The following is a 20,902-nucleotide window of genomic DNA, read 5'->3' as shown; positions in this document are numbered from 1 at the left end:
TTACCTCCAGTTCTAGGGCCTCCAAAGGATCTTGGCCTGTCCCAGGCATTCACCATGCTCCTTCCACCCATCAACACCACCTCTGCTGTCTTTCTCCAGAAAAGCCCAGGGAAACTCAGATCCAGGGATATGCGGAAGCTCTCTGGGGGTTGGGGCAGGAGACAAGGCCCAGAGACAGACCAATTCCTAAAGCTCTCTTGTTCTTCCCATACTCCTCCTCCATTCTTGGTTCCTGTGATCTTTATCTGGTGAAGAGGCTGAGGAGGAGGAAAACAGGATTCTATATATTTGTTTATCCTCTACAATATCTCCCAACACTCAGTACAAAGATTTTGATATTAAAAGCTGAGAATTTGCTCTTTTTTTTCCCTTTTGGATTCCATTACTAACAAATCCTAAAGAAAATGGATGCCTTCTGGTCTAGCTGCCCAAATAGGGAAGTCACTAAGAAAACAAGGTAAATAGGTAAATAAGGAAGGACTATGGCACAGAGCATATCAGTTATAACTTCATCTATCACCAAATAAAACTGATTAGGGCCAAATCACAGAGTTGGCTGTCATGGCGGATGAGGCAGTATTAAACATTAAAAAAGATAGGGTCCTACCCTGCAGGAACTACAGTTTAGTGGATAAAAGTCATGCACATAAATGATACGTGAAAATGAACATAAATGAAGAGGAAAGAAGCCCTATGTGGGGATTGATAGAGAGGTAACTAGTCTCCAGATTCTCCTTGGTGATGAAATGAGCCTTAAGTCTATGCCATGGTCATCACGAATGATGGCAGCTTGCCCACTCTGGTCTGTAGCCTATTGAGAAGGTTGAGTAACTTCCGTTAAAACCCAGCACAGAGGTGTGGTTAAACATTCAAACTTAGAGAAGTCCTGCAGGCTCTGGAGAAAGAGGATACCTGTAAGCCAGGTGGTAAAAGAATGAAATGACTGAACTCTCGTCCTATAGAGCTGTGGTGGGAGAAACAGGAGACTCTATGGATTTGATTCAAGGCTTTCATTTATCTGAAAATGTCAAAGAATCTTTGCTGTGTTACTGACTGACTTTCAGAAATTCTAAGAGAAGAAAATGAAGAGAGCCATTATCTGACTCCTATTTAGAGAACAACAAAAACAAAATGGTTAACATCTTAAAATATAGCACACATCATTAGTAGAACAGGGATTACAGAGGAGAAAGCACAGAGTCCATTTTGTGCCAACTTTAGTTTGGGCTTAAATGGTGAGGTTGGAAGCAAGAGGTGGAGCTGGGAGTGGTAAAGCATTAAATAACTAACCATGACTAATCGTTAAGTTTAGGCTGAATGAATTCACTCTGCAAACATAGGTGACATCAAAACATAGCTTATGCAAGGCCTGAATGGGAAGCATGTCACTACATATAACTACAAATCCATTCTTTGTCTGCAAGGTCATAATCAACTGTGTCTGTGGTGTAGCATTTGGTATGGTCGGGTGACCTGGAATGGTTGCCGCAGGTGATTTCAACTTTGATGAAAGCAGACAAAGGTAAGCATTTTATTAATTGTGTTGTTAAAAATGAATTTGTGTAGTCAAAGAGTTTGTTGTTATTGTTATTTTTAATTCAGAGAACATGCTATGACAGAGTATTGCTACCTTTTAGGACAGACATGGATTCATATTCTAGTTCTGTATTGAGCTAGTTACATGAGGCACAATTACTTTATCTTAAAATGAAGCCCCTTCTAGCCCTAGAGTGCTATTACACTATTTAGTTATTGTGAAGAGCTGAAAGGCACTTTCCTCTGAGAAGGTGGGAGAGCATCTGAGAAAAATGTAAGACACCATTAAATCCACTTACCATCGCATGTTAGAAAGAAAAATAATGAATTAAGTAGGGATTCTGTGAATTTATTTCCTACTCCCTTCTTTATCCACTAATCCCAGCTTTCAAAAAAATAAGTGAATATATTAAATATAAAAAAAAATCTACCATCCAGGGGTGAGCCATAGGACATTCAAACTTAGTACTTTTCCACTGAGCCCACACACCAAAGAGGGCATACAGTTGGAAGTTTTGACACATGTGTGTGGTATTCTGAAAATGGGCGATGTATTTAAGAGACTAAACTATATAAATTAGCTGTTAGAGTTTGGTCTAGGCCAGGGTTTCTTGACCTCAGGACTATTAAAATTTTGGACCAGATAACTCTTGGTTGTAGTGGGCTGCGATGTGCACTGCAGGATGTTTAGCAGTGTTCCTGGCCTCCCTAGATGCTGGCAGCAAACTGCTCCCCCTCCCAGTTGTGATCATCAAAAATGTCTGCAGGTATGGCCAAATGTCCTCTGTGGAACAAAATCACCCTTAGTTAAAAGCCACTGGTCTGAGGTGCCTGGGTGGCTCAGTTAAGCGTCTGCCTTCAGCTCAGGTCATGATCTCAGTCACCTGGGATGGAGTCCCTCATTGGGCTCCCTACTCAGTGGGGAGTCTGCTTCTTCTTCCTCTATCCTTCCCCTTCCTTGTTTGCTCTTTCTCTCTCACAAATAAATAAATAAAATCTTTAAAAATCACTAGTATGGACAAAAGGATTATGACATTAGCTTTTGATACATCTGTTCCTGCTACTTTTCCTTTTCCCATCCCAGGCATTTTTTATTCATCCATTCAACAGATATTTATTAAACGACAAATATGTGTCAGGCACTGTACTAAGAGATGAGGATAAAGGAGTGAACAAGAAAGAATGGTCCCAACTGTCATGCAGTTTACAATTTTGTTAGTGAGACAATGTGAAGAAAATAATCATAAAATAATCTGTACAAAATATACAAAATTCATAAATTTATAAATTGCGTATAATAAAATGTACAATGATATAAACAAAACAGAAGTTCTGGGAACCTGAATACATAATTACAGCCACTGCTTCTGCCAACCCTGCTAGGATTATAGTGAATGGTTTAGAAAGGTATAAACCTTTGCAGGTAGCAGTAGAGGATTAGAACAATAAAAATTTTGAAAAGCAAAATTTAGATGGATGAGATGAACTTAATGAACTTCTAGCTAATGAACTAGAGGAAACAGACATCTAGAGCCCAAAACAAAACATCATCATGATGCTTAATAATACTGAGGTCAGAGAGAAAAGCCTAAAGCTTCCACAGAAGAAAAAGAAAAAAACAAGCAGATCACCTAGAAGGAGATATGAATTAGGATGTCATCAGACTTCTCACTAGCAACACTTATAGCCAGAAGAAAATAGAGCAAAACCTTTGAAGTTCTGAAGGAAAACTCTTCTAACCAACAATTCTGAACTCAGCCAAACTGTTAAAGACCTAAGAAATACAATGAAGACAGGTCAAGACATGCTCTCAAATTATTTCCCAAATGTTCTAGTTCCATATTGCTATAGCAAAAGACCATAAAATTTAGTGGCTTAAAACAACCATATGTCATGTTTCTAAGAATTTGAAAAGAGCACAGGAGACATCATCTCTGTCCGTCAGTGTCTGATATCTCAGATGGGATATCTGGAATATCTGGTGGCTGGCACACCATTTTTCTCTTCCTACATAGCCTTCCAACATGTTTTTAGTATGGGCTTGCTCACAGCAGATTAGCCAGACTTCTGAAATGGTTCCAGGGCAACAAAAAAGAAGCTGTCAGTTTTCTTAAAGGCCAGGACTTGAACTGTCATATTCTATTGGCCAAAGAAGTCACAGGCCAGTCCAGATTCAAGGAGAGAAGGGAAGGAAAAACCTTTCTTGATGCATTAAACCAGTTCTTAAACAGACCAAAAGGTGTTGGATAGCCAGCAAGTTTGGGACTGAGTCGAAGAGTGAAAGAATCTGCATGAAAAGATCAAAGGATCTACCTTTATACCTGATAAAAGAAACCAAATGGGTGAAGCTTGTGTGACTGACTGATTTGATTTTAATTGAAATAACAAGGAAAGAGCAGCCCCCAGTGGCTCAGAGGTTTAGCCCCGCCTTCAGCCCAGGGCCTGATCCTGGAATCCTGGGATCCAGTCCCACATCGGGCTCCCTGCATGGAGCCTGCTTCTCCCTCTGCCTGTGTCTCTGCCTCTCTCTTTCTCTGTGTCTCTCATGATAATAAATAAAATCTTAAAAAAAAAAAAGAAAGAAAGAAAGAAAGAAAGAAAGAAAGAAAGAAAGAAAGAAAAAGAAAGAACAAGGAAAAGTCATGATATGAAATGTATTTAAGAAATCACTCTGGACTCCCGTATAGAGGATAATTTGTGTGGGGCAAGCGTGGAAGCAGGAAGACTAGCTGGATGCTTACTCAGCCAGTGACTTGGACTAAGAGTAATGGTAGAGAAAAAGAGAAATGCACAGATTTGGAATTGATTTTGGAGGGTGAGCCGAATAGATTTGCTGGTGGATTGGATTTAGGAGTAAAAGAAAAGAAAGAATCAAGGATGATTTCTAAGTTTTTAGCTTGAACAACTATGTGGACACTGATGTCATTCACTGAAATGGTAAGGAAAGGAGAAGATTTGGGAAGGGAATCAAAAATTCTGACTTGAAATGATTATAAGTTATCAAATTTCATATCAAGGAGAAGGCTGGATATGTAAACATGGAGCTGAGTGGAGCTGATGAAATACATTTGGAAATCATCATCTGGGTGGTTCACAAAACCAAGGAAATGGATGAGACCGCCTAGAAGGGGGACCTAGATAGAAAAGAAAAAAGAAATGAAGACCAAACCTTTGGAGTGCTCAAAAATTTAGAAGTTAAGCAAAGGAAGAATATACAAAAGGAGGGAAGACAAAAGCTGTCAAAGACAAAGGAAACACAAAACAAAATAAAACAGAAGAATATAGTGTCAGGGAAGCCAACTGTGTTTTAAGAACAAGAAAGTGGTTTATATGTGGATTGGTCAGTAAGACAACGTCATACAGAATGCTGGCTCTTGAATTTGGCTAGCTGGGATCACCATAAATATTGGTGACAATGGAAGCCATAGTAGCAGGTTGAGGAGGAATGGGATATGAGGGGTAGAAAAAATAGGATTCGAATCAGTGGGTAGAGATAGGATAAGGAGCCAGAATTCCCTTGGTCGGGGCGGGGGGAAATAAAATCATTATTACTCTTTTTTTCTGGGAGATATAAAATTAGGAAAATATATACATCAAGGGGACTTGTGATGACTTGATCGAAAAGCTATTGTAGGAGAAGCAAAAGAGAAGTATCAGCTAGCCCTGGGACTGACACCGGTAAGTGTGATGTACTTTTGGCATGGAAAAAAGAAAGCTGAATGAGTCCTGATCTACCCAACCTGGATTTACCTTGGGCCCTCATAAACAGTGTGGGTGTGAAGCAAAAAGATCTGGTTGCTAAGAACCATGACGCGAAGGGATTAGCCAGATTCTAGCCATAAATTCTCTTGTGATTGGGCATAACCCAAGAAAAAAATATTTTCCCTTGAAAAATTTCTGTGAATGAGAGAGGTTTGTCTCTACCCCCTTGGTCCTGGTCACAGTCAGAACTTAGTCTTCCCTGTCTTGGTCTAGACTTAACTTTCAGAAATAGCCAGAGAGAACCAACCAAGAGCATTATTAGCAATTCCAAGGTTCTCCGCTCCCACCACCCCAGTGGTAATTAACGAAGCCAAAGCCTTTAGCTTCACTTTAAGATTACTCAGCCTAGGCAAGAGGGCCCTGAGGGCCCTGGCCACTTGGGCTGGGAACCTTCTTTTTTTTTTTTCTTTAAGGTTGTATTTACTTATTCCACAGACAGAGTGAAAGAGTGTGTCACAAGCAAGGAGTGGGGCGCGGAGGGAGAGGGAAACAGAAAAGCAGATTCCCTGTTGAGTGTGGAGGCCTGTGAGGGGAGGGGCTAATCCCAGGACCACAAGGTCATGACCTGAGCTGAAGTCAGACACTTACCCAAATGAGCCACCTAGGTGCCCCTGGGAAACTTCATTGAGCTTGGGAGCAAATCAGCTTATTTTTGAAAAGTGCTATCACTGGGCCACTTTGGGGAGAAGGAACTTATCCCAGCAGTCCCCAGAGGGGACTTTAGAGGCAGTCCCCAAGACTAACAGCCTTCGCTGTAGTCAGCACACATAGAACCAAATGGACCTACTCCTCAAGCTTCTCACATGAACTCAGAATACCTGATAAAGAAGCAGAGGTGGATATGTGCTGCCCTTCCAGGCTTTGTTGTTACCGATGCATTATTTGAACATACAGAGTGCAAGAAGATATGGCAGTTACATGTGGTTTGTTATGGCTTGTTCGCTTTCTCTTTTTCTTTGATCTATTCCCAATCTCAGGACAGTATGATCTAAAATGAGGATCTGGGGATCCCTGGATGGCTCAGCAGTTTAGTGCCTTTGGCCCATGGCGTGGTCCTGGAGTCCCGGGATCGAGTCCCACATGGGGCTCCCTGCATGGAGCCTGCTTCTCTCTCTGCCTGTCTCTGCCTCTCTCTCTGTGTCGCTCATGAATAAAATAAAATGAGGATCTGTTCTTGCCCAATTTCAAGTCAATTGCCTTTTTGCAATAATTATGTAAAGGGATCTATCTGAACATGATCACTGGCACATACTTCAGGCTCACTAAATGTTGATGTTTGGAAGTTAAATTAGTGAAACACAGGCCACAAGTACTAATGGAGTCAGAATGGGCTGGCTGATTTCACAATGGATGTCTTAAATCATGCTTTTTTTCCCTAACATCTCTTTTGAGGTGTCATGTGCATGCCATAGAACTCACCCATTTAAAATGTACAATCCAACAATTTTTTTAGTAAATACATGGGGTTGTATAACCATCACCACAGTCCAGTATTACAACACCTCATCACCCTGTAAAAATCCCTCATACCCATTTGCAATCATATCCATTTCAACCCAAGGCCAGGCAACTGCTAATCTACCTTTTGTCTCTATATATAGATTTACCTTTTTAGGACACTTTACAAAAATAGAATCATAATACACAGTCTTTTGCATCTGGCTTATTTCACATAACACAGCATTTCTGAAGTCTATCTATGTTATGGAAAGTTCCTCTATTACTAAATAGTATTCCATTGTATGGACATACCACATTTTGTTTATCCATTCACCAGTTCTTGGACATTTGTTATGGTTTTTAAAAATCCTTTCCTGGGTGTATTTTGTTCAAATGTGTCATAAAATTATCTTGTACATGGACCATTTCCTCCTTCCCTAAATAAAGATAGTATAATCTCTTCCTCGGGGAGACTGTCAGCATCTCACAAGAGCTGTGCTGAGGACTTATGTCAGCTGCCCCAACACGCTGTGGTATAGGCCGTGGATAGATAAGTGAGCAATGATGCAGTTTTACTATTTTCTCTCTCTCTCTTTGTGGAAGGAGGGATAGGGAAATGAGACTTATTCTGAAAACCTACAGGTGGTCTTCGAATGTTCATGATACCAAGGCATAAGGGTGTTGAATTCTCCTGGGAAAGAAAAATGAAGGAAAGCAGAGGCAGCACCAAGATTGAAAGTCCTAAACAACAAAGGAAGGATAGGTTGTTGCCTGACCTGGAAGGGTAGGAATCCTGAGGGAAAGCAGCGTTCTTGCTCTGAGTTAGTAGAGCCCCAAAAGGTTTATGCCCGGTCTGGAGGCACCAGCTGGTCCTTTGTGGGGAGGAAGAAAAACACTGTGGTATTATTCAATGGTACCTCCAGACCAGTCCCTGGGGAAACTGTTCCAAGTTCCTTTAACAGAGGGGCCAGTAAAATTGAAAGAGTAAGACTACCTCTCGGGGCCCTAAAATATCTGTGGCCACTAAACTAAAATATCAGGTCAGACCACCCAAGATTTCCAGAGTAGTATTCACTTTGATTGAGAGGTTGGCTCCCTCAGCAGGAGCAGGCTGTTAGACTGGTATGGCAGTGGTAGAGCAGAGAGGCAGCCCCACCAGCGGCGTCCATGCAGGCAGAGCACAGCGCAACAGCAGGAAGGCCATAACCACCACAGACGGCCACGCGGACAGGGAGAGGCCTCACTGGTTTAGAAATTTGTACTACAACTCAGTGAGGGCTTGGGAAAACCAAGGACAATTGCTACCAAACCTGTGAGGCAGAATTCAGGCAACTAAAACATGCCCCGTGCTTTCCTGTCTGTGTCCTGAGGCTGTTCCTGCTGCCTGGAACATTCTTTTTGAGCTTCAGTAGGAGGAACAAGTTCTACTCTTCAGTTTGGAGCTAAAACATACCTCATCAAAGAGTCCATCCCGTTAGAGATTCCTGATGACCGTCTATCACAGCCCTTGGTTCTCTTGAGAGTACGGTGGTTCTAAAGTACACATTTCCCCCTCACATTTTAACATCTCTAAGATTGTGATAAATCACAGTTTCATTGGCCATGGTCTTTCTTTCTAAGGGGCTTAAAAAAAAAAAAAAGATGTATCTGGGCATCTGGGTGGTGTAGCAGGTTAAGCGTCCAACTCTTGGTTTCAGCTCAGGTCATGATCTCAGGGTGGTGAGATCGGGCCCCACAGCCAGCTCTTACTCAGCGTGGAGTCTACTTAAGACTCTCTCTCCCTCTGCCGCCCCACCCCCACTACCTGTGCACATGGGCATGCTCTCTCCCCCTCTCTCTATAAATAAATCTTTAAAAATAAATAGGTAAATCTTTTTTAAAAAGATATATCTTAAAACCAGTGGCATCTCTGTTCAATAAAATACAGTATTCATCACATTTTATGAATGTTGTTTTGTCTGTAAGTTTATTGTTTATCTACCCTATAAGACTACAAGCTTCTTTGGAGCACAGACCATACCTAATTCACCTACACAGCTTGTAGTACAACTCTTGATGCTTTGTATGTGCTCAATAATGATTAATCAAATGAATGACTTAGCCTTACTATCGGAGCTGAACCAGAAAAACACCATACACAATGCTATGTATAATCAGGTGACATAATAAGCTCCTTTAGACAAAACCAAATACATATTCTCATTGTCAGATTCACATGTACCCAGTACTTTATCCCAAAGTTTGAGCTATAAGTTTTGTTTTTGTTTTATGATAGTCACAGAGAGAGAGAGAGAGAGGCAGAGACACAGGCAGAGGGAGAAGCAGGCTCCATGCACCCGGAGCCCGATGTGGGATTCGATCCCGGGTCTCCAGGATCGCGCCCTGGGCCAAAGGCAGGCGCTAAACTGCTGCACCACCCAGAGATCCCTACAAGTATTGGTTTTAAGCAGAAACTTCCACACAAGCAGATATCTGAAAACAAGGCACACTTCTGTCTAACCAGAAGTAGCTGGGTTTTTGCATTCTATTTATCAGAAAATCACTTTTAAAAGAGAGATATCAATAGAAAGTATTCACAAAGGCTCTCACAGTGTAAAACCCGAGTGCTTTGACAAATATGCTATTTTTACACGTGAAGAAAACTCATTGTCACACATTACGACCAGTTTTTCTGCTTAATATTATAGTTAACGCTAATCTTATGTTTATAACCTCTTAATCTATTCCCATAGACACGATAGATTTGGCCTTATCTATTCATTTGGGCCTGACTTAAATAAATAGAAAAACCAGGGGATTGGATGTTGGCTAAAATACTTTAATAATTAGCAAATATTTCAGGAAACGCCACTTAGAGGAAATGTAAATGGATTTCAATGCATGGTTGATCTATTTGAAAATTTTCCTCTGAATAAAAGTCCTTCTTAAAACTGATGCAAGGTTCTGGATAAATCACTTTATTATAAAAGTCCCCGATAGTGAGAATTTAAATACAAAATTATGCAAAATGAGAAAAATGGGTCATTCCTGCCACTGCCTCATTCTAGGGTTTTTGAGCACAATAGAGCTGAGAATGAAACTATCTCAACTTCATAATATGGCACAACTCCCTCTAGCATTCAGATGATGATTCTCAAGCAGTTTGCAGGGATAAACAGAGAACCGATCCTGATCTTGGGCAAGTCACACTGCCCTGGACCTCAGAAGTAATTTCTGCTCCACAAATCTGACTTCTCAAAGTCCAGTTTAATTGGCATCTCTGAGAATCCTTCCAGACTTCCCTGGTCACAGTCAATAGCACTGACACCTTTTCTGGACACCTCTAACATTTTGCTACTTCTTTTATGGTAGCAGTTACATAGTCTGCCTTATGGTAGAGATAGGTGTATATCTATTTGTCTGCATCAGAAAGCTGTGAACTCCTGAAACCAGGACTATTTTTATTCACCTTCGGGTCTGGCACATACAGGGTATCTCATGCCTTTCCTATATCAAATTGAATGGCTTTATAAGATCAGCCTTGACTTATTATTCTGCTTATGTTCCCTAAGGCATTTTGATTTTGTTTTTAAGTGCTAATATTCCAGATTAGAAAAAAACCTGCTCCTCTCAAACCCTCATGGGTCTTTGTGTGTGACCTGGAACAAAGAGCTGGGTTCAGCCCAACTCAGCTCAGAGAGTGCCTCAAGCGGTTCATATCAAGTTCATGTCCAGAAGTATGGTTGGCTGGGGCTTCACTGTGCCCTGGGAGGAGAGAGCTTCCCTACAAGATCTTAGAGATGAAAATCAATTCCCTTTGGTTCTAAGAGCAGAGGCCAATGCTCTCTGTGAACTATGCAGTCACTAGAACATCATACATATCTGTGCAGCCTAATCCTGGCTCTGACACTCATATTCTGGGTGATGATATTCAGGTCCTTTAAGCCTCTTGATCATTAACTCATTGGTCTCTAAATTTGGGAATCTAATGCTAGAGTGGCTCTATAAGGTGGACTGGTGTGAAAACTAATAAATACAAAGCATTCCCAAGTATTCTGACAAGGTTCAGTGCTAAGTATAGTGAAAACAGTGTGGCCAGAGGCCTTGGACCTGTGCCAGATGCAACTGGCCTTGGCCATTCTTTCCCATACTGTTCCCAGATGACAAAGGTTTGGCTGAAGACCCTGCCAGGACCTGCCACATCACTGTTCCCAGAGGGAGTTACAGAGTCCAGCCTGGTATGTACTGAGAAGGGCCCTGAGAAAGATGGGACCCATGAAGGCATTGCCAACACCATTCCAGAAAACAAATTCATGAACATTCTCAGCTCTAAGCATTGCTTTGTGTGTAATATTGCTTCTGACCAGCAGCTATTTATTTGTGATATAAAACCCTTAAAATAAAGTTCTTATTTTACCAAATTTTTGGTTTCAGGGAACCTAGCTGTGGGCAAAATTATAGTCTTATACCTACATAATGCCTAAACTGTTGGCCAATTGAAGCGTTTCCTTAGAAAATCAATCCAACCAAGCCGTTTGATGTTGTTTAGCCACACCAATTGATTGGAGTTTTCACTTCCTAGCCAGTCGCTTTGGCATTGCTTAGATGAAGCCCAAATTAATTTTGTTCTTGGTCACTGTTCATAAAATCTGAAATCTGAAAGTTCAGCCCTAACCACCTCACAAAATGGGCAGTCTTGTTCTTGACCTCATTAACAAAAGGCTCTCCTTCCAACTCGCACCAACCTGGGGGAGGAAATAAACCAGACAGCCCGAATGACGACAGAGAGGGATGAAATAACCCGTCCTCAGGACAATGCCTTTTCCTGTTTCTGGAGGCTCCTCCTATTCCCACACTGGTTTCTGTATCCGTTACTCTACCAGGATCCTCTTTCACATCAAAGTGTCCCTCCTTGGGCTTCACAAGTAGGGGCATAACCTTACCTTCTACAGGAAGGAATTTTCTTCCCAAAGGAAAGGGAAAAACCATGTGTTTGGTTGCTATAAAATTACACGCTACTCTCCTTGTTTTGCATTTAATAATCCTGCACACAAAAAGTATAGGCAGGCCTCGAGATACTATGGGCCAAACGTTCAACTCCTAGATTCCTATAGGTCAAGTCGAAAGCATTAAAAAAAATAAAAAATAAAACTCCAGCCATTCCGTCTTCATTAATAATATTAAATGCCTGAGTCGGGAAAATTTTTTGTAGAGGATATGATTCTTTTCTGCTTCTAAAGCACATGAAAGGGCATAAGCTGGACAGATTTTAAGGAAGAGAGGTTGAAGAATACCATGCATTCCATCTCAGACCAGGCTACTGGGACCCTTCTTGGGAGGTCCGCATTTAAATCCAGTTTTCAACTACTACATGTAATTGGTGATGGTAGAGCACTAAAGCTGCTCCAGAGCTGTCATTTGTGTCATTATCAAAAGCACTTATTTATACCTAACATATCTTATGTGTGGCAGATGCTTGAATAGGCATGTCTCTCTCTTTCTGGGGCCTCTGGTCTAAAATGGTGCTCATATTCTTGGGGACACAGGGTAAATATCAGAACCTTAAGCAGGAGAAAGCTACATTCAATTTCTTTCTCCTAATGCACAGTTTGGGGACAGGGAATAGGCAAAATGAAGCTCGACAAATCTTTAACTGTTGGGATATGTAGAAAATATAGTTCTTTGTCTTTGCAGTAGGATCCTTCTAAAGAATATCACATGGGGGAAAATATCAGAAAGGGAGACAGAACATAAGAGACTCTTAACTCTGGGAAACGAAACTCTGGGTGGTGGAAGGAGAGGTGGGGGGGTGACTGGGTGACGGGCACTGAGGGGGGCACTTGATGGGGGCAACATATAGAATTAACTGGGTGTTATTCTATATGTTGGCAAATTGAACACCAATAAAAAACAAATTTATAAAAAAATATCACATGGGGGGGTAAGAATTGATCAAAAGATAGCATAGGTTTCAAAAAGTGAAGAGATACTCTTCTAAAAGTATTCGTTAATTCATTCACTTGCTCATTCAGAATTTATCAACTGTTCCCCAGATGCCCAGACATGTAGCTGGCGCTATGACAGGTATAAAACAAAGAGACTAATCCATACCTTGAAAACCTCGTACACACTCAGGAGTCCATAATGGCACTGTGTTAGCATACGGAAAGAAGTGAATTATCCCAACCCAGATAAACACGACTGGTAATTTGGAGACAGAGTCAGAGTGACTCTGAATCACTTTGGGATAGACTAAGAGCTAGGCTTAAAGACAGATGAGCCCAATTCCTAATTGATCTTAAATACTTCAAGGCAATCCTCCTTTCTGTTATTCTCTCCTTTGCTCTTTATGAAGGGGAAGAAATCAAGCCCTGTGGCTTATGAATTTCCCCTCACAACTAGGAGAAGGTTTCTTCACCAAAGGTGAATACTGCAGGCTTTACTCCTAGGCCAGGGAAAAGAAACACTGAAAATGAATCAGCTCTTCCATGAGGACTATATTATCATATCATCATTAGAAGCAAAAAAAGGAAAAGAGAGAAAACGTAGCACAAGGTTGAAGAGACCAGATTCCACTCCACGAAGGCCCCCATTGTCTCTGAGAAACTCGTGTCAACATGAGTAACAGTGACCTCTTCACCCCTACGCTGACAGAGAAAGGAGAGGAAATGAAAATCATTGGCAAAGCATCTGTCCAGCTCTACGTGCTTTAATGCCATTATCTTATTTAATCCTCACAAATAATTTACTAGGAAGGTGTTAACAACTCTCATTTCATAGATGAGGAAACTAAAGCTCAGGAAATTTAAGTAACTTGTCTGAAGTCATACTGCCAGTAAGTACTAGAGCCAGGAGTTAAATTCAGGGCTGTCTGAGGCCAAAGCTTAGTAATTTTCCCCACACACCTCACTCCATGTATGCGCACACATACAAAACACTGCATGCATATATGTCAGCCCCTGGCTGGATGCAGGATAAATAAATGGTCCTTTAACAACTTCTACCTAACCAGCCTCTCCAAGCATACACGAGGATTTTTCAAATATCTTTTCATTTCTCTCACTCACCCAATTTTTAAACTGTTTTTATAATATTTTTATAATAGCAGCCATGGTTGATATTTGAAATGGACTATATAGGGATCCCTGGGTGGCGCAGCAGTTTAGTGCCTGCCTTTGGCCCAGGGCACGATCTTGGAGACCTGGGATCGAATCCTACGTCAGGCTCCCGGTGCATGGAGCCTGCTTCTCCCTCTGCCTGTGTCTCTGCCTCTCTCTCTCTCTGTGTGACTATCATAAATAAAAAAATAAAAAATTAAAAAAAAAATGAAATGGACTATATACTGCTATCTGTAGTGCTTATGAGGAACAGTGCTAGGTTAGGTAGATCCTAACACTGTGATGAATAAAATGAGAAACTTCTGTGCACATAAAATATGGCAAAATAAAATATTTAAAGATATGTTCATCTATTTTTATCATTCTGATGCAAAACTATACTATATTCTATTTATAAAGTTATTTCCTTACATGTTTTCTATTTTTTCCCCCATCCTGTCATTCTTTTTCCCCTGGTAATCTCTAATATATCTAAGGAAGAGGAAGCAAGAAGTTGTACCACCTGTGTTTACTAATTATAGTGTTAGGCCTGGGTACTTTATTAGAATGCTGATTATCTCTCAAGCGACTAACCCTACCTTTTTTCCCTTAGAACTGGCAACAATTTAAATTCAAATATCTTCATGACGGGCAATTTTTTTTTATGTGGCATACCAGGGGAGTAAGTTGGTTTGGGTATGTTTGGTTTGGGGCTTTTTTTTTCCCCTCTCCATTTTTGGTAGAAGGTTGTGCCTCAGAAAACTATGTTCAGTTGGCCTATGCCATTGGAAAACTTTCTTGAGTTGTTCTGCCCATATGCCACAAGCCTGAACCCAACAGATACCAGCTCCAAGAAAAAGCAGGGCATTCTATCTCTGTGACCGATTTCTTTTTTGGATTCCCTTTAAGTCTGTCAATAAGTTGCAGATGTGATGAGTTGGTTTTCCGAATGCAAGTTACCTGTCCGTTGGGAGCAGAAGGAGATCACTAGTTCGGGCCACCCACAACTGACAGATGGCAGTGACTTTGGTCACTGATGATATTGGCTGAATTAAACTCAGCTTAGAAGAGAAAGAAACCATAATACCCCTTAACAATTTCCTTTGCTCCACCCAGTCATTCTACTAAAGAAAAGATGATTTAAAAAGTCAAGACTCCAGCACCACATGTGCCACATTAACATCTGGACAAGGGCTTGAGGGGATCTCTCTGGAAACAGAAAAGAAAAGGAAAAAAGCCCTCTGGGTAATTGTTGCTCTCCAACTCTGCAGGGTAGTGTAGTTGGTTGAGTGGGGGTGGAGTGGTTTGTGAGAATAGCCAGCCAAGGTCTGGCCAGTTGGTTATACAAGTTGAAACAACTTTGCATTCATCTAAAAAAAAATTGGTAAATTTAAGATGCCTATTATATGCACAAAAATATTACCAAAAGATTATCATTGTAAAATAAAATTTTAATATACAGGACGTTTTTCATGAAAAAAAATGCTTGGAAAAAGTTTCTGTATATTTTGGATTTGTGTTCCTTCAAGAAAAACAATAAATCGAGGTATCCTAAAATATCATGTCCAATGTAGACCATGGCATATGTAAAGGCCAACTCAGAGCAGCCAAAGTGCAAGAGTATACTGAAAAATTGGCTTTCTTTCAATTCTTCAGTAGAAGGGGGAGGGGGCATTAGAACATATTTACAGGGCAGCCTGGGTGGCTCAGCGGTTTAGTGCTGCCTGAATTCAGCCCAGGGCCTGATCCTGGAGTCCCCGGATCGAGTCCCGGGATCGAGTCCCACACTGGGCTCCCTGCATGGAGCCTGCTTCTCCCTCTGCCTGTGTCTCTGCCTCTCTCTCTTTCTTTCTCTCTCTCTCTCTGTGTCTGTCATGAATAAATAATAAAATCTTAAAAAAAAAGATTTACATGCTTTGGTCCTTTTTCTCAGAATTCCCTGTTTTCTGTTCAGATAATAACTTTCATAATTAACACAGTGGAGTTAACTAGTTCCACAGGCTTTGGCATCTTAAGGACCCCAGGTTCAAATACAATAATGACCTTTGTTCAGCAAGTGACTTGACATCTCAAAGACCTCAGTTTCCTGACTTGTGGACTAGAGCCTATGTCACAGATTTGTGAGAGTTCAGTGAGGTCATGTATAACCAGCACTTCACACAGTGCCTCTTAGGTGGCCAAGTGCTCAGTAATTGTCATATATGAATATAATCATAATGACTCCTTCTTCTGTTCCTACTGCTTCTTCTCCAGCCCACTGGCCATAGTATTAATATTCTAATTCCTGACGTGGGGTTTATGGGCAGCACAGTGAATTGTTAAAAGCATGGACTCTGAAGTCGGGCGGCCTGGGCCCAATTCCTGTCTCCTCCATTTGCTGGCCCTTTGACCTAGGGCAAGTTACTTCACCCCTCTGCATGTCAGTCTCCTCACTTTTACTTTTTTTTTTTTTAAGATTTTATTTATTTACTCATAAGAGACACAGAGAGAAAGGCAGAGACATAGGCAGAGGGAGAAGCAGGTTTCCTATGGGGAGCCCAATGTGGGAATTGATCCCGGGACCCCAGGATAATGACCTGAGCTGAAGGCAGATGCTTTCATTGAGTGGCATCATTGAGCCACCCAGGCATCCCAGTCTCCTCACCTTTAAAACAAGGATGATAACAGTATCGAATTTCTCAGATCATTGTAAGGATTAAATAAGTTACCACATGTAAGTGACTGAAAACTATGCCCAGCTCTCAGTAACTACTGGCCGTCATTATTATTTTTATGCCTATTAATGCAATAGAATCATAATCTCCTTGAGTGACATTGCTGGACTGCAATGTTCATAAAATCTGCTTTTGTATTCATGGTGTCCCCTGGCGCAGAGCAGGGCCTCAATAAATATTGACTTCAACCATCTTTTATGTAGAATATGAAGTGGCTTTCTAAAAGCTCTCTCACTCTGTCGCATCTCCCTCGATATCCATCCTAACTGGCCCCCGGGCCTGTCCCAGGGGGACAGGGATGCCTATCCCATCCCTGAAATGCTTAACCCATCTCATCTCCCTTCACTCCCCTAAACATACTCTACCTCCAGCAAACACTACTGATTTCCTCTACCAGCCATGAATTTCAGGGAGGTAGGTCTCAGCCCCAGCCATTGGGAGTGAATTATTCTTTCAGACCAGTCATGGTGTTCTCATTATTCTTGCATTGACTGATGGAGGTATGGACATAAATGGAATTTTGACCAATTAAATGCAAGAACAAGCCTTCAGAGAAGGGAAGTATCCGAAAAAGATTTTCCTTGATAACAGACTGTCTGTCTTGTCCCACTAGATACTGTGGCATTTGCATGTGAGGCCTGGAGTTGCTGCTGCCATTCTACATCCATAAAAGAAACTATGTCAAAATAATGATGTGCCAACCTGCTGAATTAATCAACCCTAGACCACCCTAGCTATAGGATTTGTGTTACGTGAAAGAACACATATATTTAATTTGCGCTTTTCTGTTCCTTGAAACCTTAAGTAGCCTAATGGATACTCAAGAAATCCACCCCCCTGCCCAATAAGTCAAGATATAATACCCCCTCTACAAGGGTACAGGTCATAAATACATATCTCATTAAATTTTCACAAACTAAATATAGCCGTGAAACCAATACAGACATAAAAATTCAACTTCATTGATAGGTCAATAAAGAAATAAATCTTTTTTAGCTAGCTAACAAATAGGCAGAGATGATGACTACTTGTTCTTTTGGCTTGTTGGATGTAGAAAAGTATATGCTCATGTACTTTTGGTGAGAGTGTAATTTGGCAACATGTATCAAAATTTTAAACATACTTACCTTTTGACTCAGCAATTTAACTTCAAGGAATTTATCCTAAGGAGATAATCACACACATGCACAAAGAAGCACATAAATCTTCATTGCTGGTATTCCACGGCAAATGTTTGCAAAAAATCCAGGTAGCCATCAATGCAGAATTGTTAAATACATTTTTATGTACCTTTTAAAAATGAGATCTTTGTGAATTGACATGGAAAGCACCCCATGATTTACTGTTTAAGAAAATCAGCATGTTGTCAAATACACGGCATAGTATGAGCGCATTTATGGTATGTGAGGCTAACAGTGGGGGATGAAAGCATGGACAACATCTACTTTGTATACCATTGTTGAGTTTCACTTTGTGAATCAATAGGCACATGCTACTATTTTCATCAGAAGTCACCCTGACAGAGCTGAGAACAAATACTCTGCAGGGTGTTTGGGTGGACCACCCCAATGCAACAGCCCTCTCCTCCTCACTCCCGCCTGCCCGGGCTAATGTGGTGGTTCTCCATGGGTTGTTCTTGTACCACTGGCTAGATACAGACCTGGTCTAAATAAGACTTTGGGTTTTCATAGCAACCACAAAGAATTCACTGGAAAGATTACAACCAATTACATTAATGGCAACTTTTATATTCTTTTAACTTACTGTGAGAGGAATAATTTTAAAACGACTCCACGAATGATAGCTCTATGACATTCTGGAAAAGGAAAATGGAAATCAGTGGTTGGCGGGGACTAGGGTGGAGGGAGGGATGAATAGGTGGAGCACAGAGGATTTTTAGGGCAGAGAAAATATTTCGTAGGCTATATATGAAATATGCTATAGGCTATGCATATTTGAAATATGTGCTATAGCATATATGAAATATGCTAAATAGGCTATATATGATGCGCACATGTTGTTATACATCTATCCCCTATAAAATGTACAATGTCAAGAGTGAACCCTCATGTAAACTATAAACTTTGCGTGATCATGATGAATCAATGTCAGTTCATCAACGGTAACAAATGTTCCATTTTAGTGGAGGATGTGTGGGGACAGGAGGTTTATGAAACCTCTATTTTTCACTCAACTTCACTGTGAACCTGAAACTGCTCTAAAAAAATTTAAATTTGTTTTTTATTCAATATATGTATATATTCCAAAGTTTCATTAACACCCTTACCACACATAGTTATGTTTTTTTTCTCACGATGAAAACTTTCAAGATCTACTGTCTCAGCGACTTTCAAATGTGTAATACAGTGTTAATAACTATAGTCCCTGTGCTGTACACTCCAACCCCAGGACTTACTTTATAACTAGAAGTTGTACCTTTTGATCACCTTCACCCACTTCGCTTGCTCCCCTACCCCCACCTGCAACTACCAATCTATTCTATTTATGAGTTCAATTTTTTTATTCCATATACAAGTGAGATCATGTTGTATTTTTCTTTTTCTGTCTGATTTATTTCACTTAGCATAATACCTTCAAAATCCATCCATATTATTACAAATGGCAGGATTTCCATCTTTTTTTATGAATGATATTCCATGATACACATAATAATTATCCTTTTATATAACATATATTTATATATCGCATTTTCTTTATCCATTTAGCAATGGAAGTTAGGTTGTTTCCATGTCTTGGCTATCATAAATAATGCTGCAATGAACATAAGGGTGCATATATCTTTTTCAGTTAGTGTTGTTATTTTCCTCAGAATAAACATCCGTATGTGGAATTGTTGGATCATATGGTAGTTCTATTTTTAATTTTTTGAGGAAATTCCATACTGTTTCCCATAGTAGTTGCACCAATTTATATTCCCAGCAATGGTATATGAGGGTTCTCTTTTTTCCATATCCTTGCCAACACTTGTTATTTCTTGTCTTTTTGATAAAAGTCATTCTAACAGGTGTGAGGTGATTAGCTCAATGTGGTTTTGATCTGCATTTCCCTGATAATTAATGACTTTGAGCACCTTTTCAGGTATCTTTGAAGGTATTTTTGGAAAAAATATCTTTTTAGATACTCTACTAATTTTTTAATCAGATTGTTTTGTTTTTTTTGGTGGGGGCAGTTATTGAGTCATATGAGTTCTTTATATATTTTATATTTTAAACCTTTAAAGTCCAGTTTTTAAAAAATCCTATAAGCATAAAAATCTTCTTGGGAAATAAGGTCATTTGTTTCTCTTGTGAGAAAAAAATGACTGGTGTGAGCTAAAATGGGAAACGTTCAAACTAATCACTAATTATATCTTGTTTCTGAATGCCCACTGACTATAGCAACCTAAACAACACCTTATTATTCTAACACCTAGAACATTTATCTGCCTAAGGATGTTTCATACTTAGAGGTGAGTTTTCACCCAAAGCATCGCAGGCATAGATGAAATCAAATAGAGACAGTTTCAATCACTTGCAGTGCTTAAAATATTTATAATCCTTTCTATAGCCAAAGGCAGCCAGGCTAATTATTTACCAAGCAAGTGGAAAGGATGTCCCCAGGGATACAGCAGAACTGATACATCAATTGGGAGAAAGATTGGTAGTTAGTTGGAGTTCAGAGAGTCTCAAAAGCATCTTGGAGTGGCTCTATTTTAGCCTCACATAAGAACTGGACCATTGTGCTACAAATGACACATTTGCTACTGAAAAGATCAAACGGTGCTGGGAGGGCTTCTGTAGCTAGTCCTCACGTTGATTTTCTGAGCATCTCTAATGAGCCACAGCGATAGAAATCTATGCTCTCTGGGGCTACAGGGTCCCCAAATAGAAAGGCTCTGTAGATTCCAGGAGAGAGATTTAATGGAGGTGGGAGATTATTGGGTCTCCACAAAGGGCTTTAAATTTCCCAGCCGAAAAGCTTTCTATTGGTAACAACAGTGATTTTATGGGTTTTGTTAATTAGGAGACCAATTAAGGCTTGCTTTAAAATTTTTCAGGCAACGCATCTAGTAACACGTAGGCTTGAAATTGATGCTCCCTCTCATCTCACTCCTCCAAAAATAACAGTAATGGCTTAATCATATTCTTCCAGGGTTTTTTCTACATGTATACATATGCATATATTGGTATTGGCAGCTAGGTATTTAGATATCACATTACAATGTTGTCAGTCATTCCCAGCTCTTCTTGAAATGTTCCATTAATGACAGAAAGGTTTGGAGATTTGCTGCAAAGACCAACAGACTGGACTGAGCTTGCCCCCTGTTGAAATGTCTGATTTGCAGCTCATATCAGTTATGATAATGTTTCCTAA

General features: G+C 40.3%; 1 long non-coding RNA gene across 33 annotated transcripts in view; it reads right to left on the bottom strand.

Moving 5' to 3' along the window:
- Positions 1–20,902, bottom strand: part of LOC106558120 — a 112,915-nt gene that overhangs the window by 58,208 nt on the left and 33,805 nt on the right. For 15 of the 33 annotated variants that reach the window (XR_005382663.1, XR_005382678.1, XR_005382667.1 and 12 more), the window contains 2 exons: positions 18,293–18,344; positions 17,656–17,818 (listed from right to left, as the gene is read on the bottom strand). The exons of 11 other annotated variants lie outside the window; for them this stretch is intronic. This is a non-coding gene — a long non-coding RNA (uncharacterized LOC106558120). Of the gene's footprint in view, positions 1–4; positions 258–7,523; positions 7,611–17,655; positions 17,819–18,292; positions 18,345–20,902 lie in introns of those variants that run through there. 7 more of the 33 variants (XR_005382681.1, XR_005382676.1, XR_005382675.1 and 4 more) reach the window with 5 other exon arrangements.

Source organism: Canis lupus, chromosome 32 (genome assembly GCF_011100685.1).
Source record: "Canis lupus familiaris isolate Mischka breed German Shepherd chromosome 32, alternate assembly UU_Cfam_GSD_1.0, whole genome shotgun sequence".
Lineage (NCBI taxonomy): Eukaryota > Metazoa > Chordata > Mammalia > Carnivora > Canidae > Canis > Canis lupus.
This window is presented reverse-complemented; position numbering and strand designations above follow the sequence as displayed.